Raw genomic sequence first — 5,099 nt, 5'->3', positions numbered from 1 at the left:
GAAGGAAAGAAGGAAGGAAGGAGGGAAGGAAGGAAGGAAAGAAGGAAGGAAGGAATGAAAGAAGGAAGGAAGGAAGGAAGGAAGCAATAGCATTTAGATTTATATACTGCTTCACAGTGCTTCACAGCCTTTTCTAAGCAGTTTACAGAGAGTAAGCATTTTGCCCCAATATTCTGGTTCCTCATTTTACCGACCTTGGAAGGATGGAAGGCTGAGTCAACCTTGAGTCTACTGAGATTTGATCTGCCAAACTGCTGGCAGCCGGTGATCAGCAAAAGTAGTTTGCAATACTGCACTCTAAGAAAGGAAAGAGGGAAGGGAGGGAGGGAGGGGAGGAGGAAGAAGGGGAGGGGAGGAGGAAAAGGAGAAGGAAAAGGGAATGGGAATGGGAAAGGGAAAAGAGGGACAGAGAAAAAAGAGAAAGAGAAAAAAAGAAAAATGCAACTATTCTATTCTATTCTATTCTACTCCCATTCCCATTCTATTCCTATTTCTATTCATACTGTGTTTCTCCAACAATAAGACCCTGTCTTATATTTTTTTGAACCCTGAAACAAGCTGGCCTTATTGCCATGCACTCAAAAGCCTGACTGAGTTTATTATCATGGGCTATCTTATTTTGGGGGAAACAGGTTAGTACACTGGCATAGAGCTTGTGGTGTTTTCAGCCCATAAAATTCTTTCCAAAGCCTTTTGTTTTTTTGGCTTATTTTCAGTGTTCTGCCACACCTTGAAATCGTTGTTGGTCCATTTTCCTTTGCTTTGAAGGTAGCTAGAACAACGGTAGCAGTGTCTTCCAATGTCAGCAATTTTAAGATGTATTGACTTCAATTCCCAGAATCCTGCAGAAACTGACCGGTTGCTCCTTCCTCTTTTTTTTTAACCCATCAACCCAGTTTCATTTTGCAATGAAGGACAACAAAACCAATGAACCAATGAGCAGGATTTGAGGCAAAATCAATTGAGAGCCACCATGAGACCGCCTCCTGCCGCACGAATCCCAGCGACCGATTAGGTCCCACAGAGTGGGCCTTCTCCGGGTCCCGTCAACTAAACAATGTCGGTTGGTGGGCCCCAGGGGAAGAGCCTTCTCTGTGGCGGCACCGGCTCTCTGGAACCAACTCCCCCCGGAGATTAGAACTGCCCCTACTCTTCCTGCCTTCCGTAAGCTCCTCAAAACCCACCTTTGCCGTCAGGCATGGGGGAATTGAGTCATCTCCCCCTGGGCATGTTTGATTTGTACATGGTATGCTTGTGTGTCTGTCTGTTAGTATATGGGTTTTTTTAAAGCGTTAAATATTTTAACTGATTGGATTATTTATGATTTGTACTGCTTGCTGTGAGCCGCCCCGAGTCTTCGGAGAGGGGTGGCATACAAATCCAAATAATAAATAAATAAATAAATAAATAAATAAATAAATAAATAAATAAATAAATAAATGAATGAATTATTTTTTGTGGGGAGCAACGAAAGAGGAGGGAAAGAAGCAGAGCAGCCTAGGAGAAAGAGGACTAAGCTGGGAAAAATCCATTCATAGCTACAGAGAAAATAGAGGGGGAAAATCTATCATCATTCATTTTTTTCTCAGGAGTAGCATCTGGATTGATGAACTTCTGAAATTAATTGATCTACTATGCAAAGCTTACAGGAAGCTCCAGTGTGTGTGTGTGTGTGTGTGTGTGTGTGTGTGTGTGTGTGTGTGTGTGGCTTTGCATGGAGAGGCACGTTGACCTTGGGTCAGAATAGCCCTGACATATGGTAGGGCTTGGAATCACGTTACCAATGGTTATAATCTTGAAAAATGTATTCATTTATTCAGAACATTTATTTAGCTGCCCAACTGATGTAATTGAGTTTATGGGGAACATGGATCAAATAACAGCCAAATAAAAAGCAATGATTATAAAGGGATGTTGGGGGGGTTTTTTGGTCAACATATCAAATGACATATTTTGAAGTCCCAACAGATAATTGAGAACTGTAGACAAGCTAATAACCCAGATCTATGCCATGGATTGGGGCAAAACATTTTGTTTTGCAGTGGGATTTTAGAGTATACCTAAAGCAAGATATGTTTTTCTGGAGGGAGTACAGAATTGATTTATTTTGCATGGGGCAAAGTGTACATAGTTTCCCCTTTTACATTTTTTTCCCAAAGAAATCCCTCTTTTTTTTTTTTGAAAAGCTCTCCTTTTTGAATACGACTTTTATTAAAATTTTAAACAAGATAAAAACTAATAAAACTAATATAGACTAAGGAAAAAAGAAAAAATGAAAACCAAAATGAAAACCAAAAAGTGCAAGAAGAGAAATAAATGTTGAAAAAATATAAATGAAAGGAAAAAGATATAAAGAAGTGGCTTCCTGCTTCTTCACAGAGTAAAATACGTTTCAATCCCTCTCTCTCAAGTTACATCGCATTACTTTTTTTCTATAATCTAGCCCATCTAATCATCATAAGGAGGCAGAGAATTAATTAGCCTATGAGTGGGAGACCACAAGGAAATATCTTGATTGTAAACTAGATCTGGAAACTAAAAACATATTGGAAGAAAATGACACCCTTCTGCAGCTTAGCCAAGAAAATTACATGAACTTACATATTACAAAAATTTAGATATTTGTTAAGTCACGAGAAGTCGGTACAGCCCCTAGGTCATGGGAACTCAATGAAGCCTGTTGCTTGCCTTTAACGATGCTTGGCTGGTCCCAAAAAATGCAACAACAAAATAGCAGAGAATTTCTGGATGATTCCATCTATCCATCCAACAGAATCAGCTTTGATGACTATACTTATTTAACCACTTTAGAATATATGTGCAAAAGATTTTTTTTTTTAAAGTGGCCACTGCTATGCTTATGCAAAATAAATAGTTTCTCAAGGTCTATGTGAATTGACCTCCCCAAAACCAAAATGACAGCTTGAAAGATTTGGTCCTGTGTCATTAAGTATATTTTTGGCAGGGAAAGAAAGCATTACTGTCTAGTTTTAATATTAGTGATTTCAAGGTTAAAGAGCGTGAGTTTATATGTTGCTGTTCCCTGGATCACTCTATTATTCCTGCACCTATCTGGCAAATGATCACAGTCATTCCTGCTTATTTGCTTATCTGATTCCAGAGAAGTATTTAAATATTTGTTGGACACTGAACAAAGCCCAATGTCTGAGGAATATCAGTATCTGAGGAACGGAGAAATTATCAGTATCAGAGATTTCTGGTGGATTTGCTTTGTGATGTGATGTTTGATATGAGGGTACCATACCAATTTAAGTACAGTGGTACCTCTACCTAAGAACGCCTCTACTTAAAAACTTTTCTAGATAACAACTGGGTGTTCAAGAATTTTTTGCCTCTTCTTAAGAACCATTTTCTACTTAAGAACCCGAGCTCGGAAGAATTTTCCAGGAAATTTGAGAGCGGCACGAAGGCCTGGCCAGTTTCCTGCCATTCCCCCTGGGTTTGTCTCTCTGGCACAGTGTTTGGGAGGCAGCCTTGCACCAGGTATATGGGAGGCGCATGCTCCTCCTTGCCATCTCAGAGTCCCCCCCTTTTTTTAAGCCTTAAAGTTTTGGATTTTTTTTATTCCCCTCAAAAAAACCTTCTTCCTTTGGCAGCGACTGTCCTCCTCCTCTTCTTCTTCCTCCTCCTCCCACCCAAATTCCGAGCTTTTATTTCTTTCTTAATGGGTTTGCACGCATTATTTGCTTTTAAATCGATTCATATGGGAAAATTGCTTCTACTTACAAACTTTTCTACTTAAGAACCTGGTCACGGAACGAATTAAGTTCTTAAGTAGAGGTACCACTGTATTTATTTTTATGTATTTATTTAAGGAAGAGCCTTGGTGGCGCTGTGGTTAAAATGTAGTATTGCAAGGAAACTCTGCCTACAGCCTGGAGTTTAATCTTAATGGGGCTCAAAGTGGACTCAGCCTTTCATCCTTCCAAGGTCAGTAAAATGATGACCCAGATTGTCATTAAAAATACAGCCAACATTGTAAATTGCCCAGACATTACTGTAAAATACTTCGGGTTGGTATATAAATCTAAATACTATTGCTCTTATTCATTTATTAAATGTCTACACCACCCATCTCCCCTAGAAAGTGACTCTGCATGGCTTGCACCACTCTGCCCCTATTTCAACCTCACAGGGTAAAGTTGGCTGCTCGAGGGGTTTTGACTGGCACAGGGCTATCCAGTAAAAACCAGGAGATTGTTGGAGATTTGAATTTGGATCTCCTAATCTAGCATCCCCCGTGTACCATAGGACGAAAACAAAATAGTATAGTCTTCAACAATATATTGCCCTTTTGTAACTGTGTTAGGCCTTGTTTTGTCTAACTATCAGTGTGTTTTCATAAAATTGTGGTGCCTGGATTTCTTCAAAAGACAGATCCTAATCATTAAACTAGTACCAATAAAGGGCAATATTTGTACTCAGGGTTAATCTCTGAACTTGGTTGTTTTCTTACAGACATTTCATTACCCAAACTATGTAACATCATCAGGGCTAGTCACATTGGCCTTCAATACCTGCAGTAAACTTACAGTATGTCAGAAGATACTTTCTTTGCAAGTATCTTGCAAAGATACTTGCAAAGAAAAGTAGAATTCTGTATAGCCGATGTTTGTGTATGTGTGTGTGTGTTTGTGCAGGTGTCAGCATGCTCACATTCAAGCCTCTTGAAAGCCTCTGCAGTCTTTTTGACAAGAGTTTTAAAGTGGTTTGCCATTGGCTCCTTCTTAGGGCTGACGGAGAAAAACTGGCCTAGCTGGGTTTGGGTCTAGGGCAGGAGTAGAACTCATGGTCCCCCAGTTTCCAGTCGGATACTTTTTACCTCTGGAACCACCTGCTACCGCACGAATCCCAGCGATCGATAAGGTCCCACAGACTTGGCCTTCTCCGGATCCCGTCGACTAAACAATGTCGTTTGGCGGGCCCCAGGGGAAGAGCCTTCTCTGTGGCAGCCCTGGCTCTCTGGAACCAACTCCCCCCGGAGATTAGAATTTTCCCCAGCCTCCCTGTCTTTTGTAAACTACTCAAGACTCATTTATACTGCCAGGCATGGGGGAGTTGAGATATCCCTTCCCCCT

The sequence above is a fragment of the Erythrolamprus reginae genome, chromosome Z (genome assembly GCF_031021105.1).
Source record: "Erythrolamprus reginae isolate rEryReg1 chromosome Z, rEryReg1.hap1, whole genome shotgun sequence".
Lineage (NCBI taxonomy): Eukaryota > Metazoa > Chordata > Lepidosauria > Squamata > Dipsadidae > Erythrolamprus > Erythrolamprus reginae.
Note: the sequence above shows the minus strand (reverse complement) of the source record.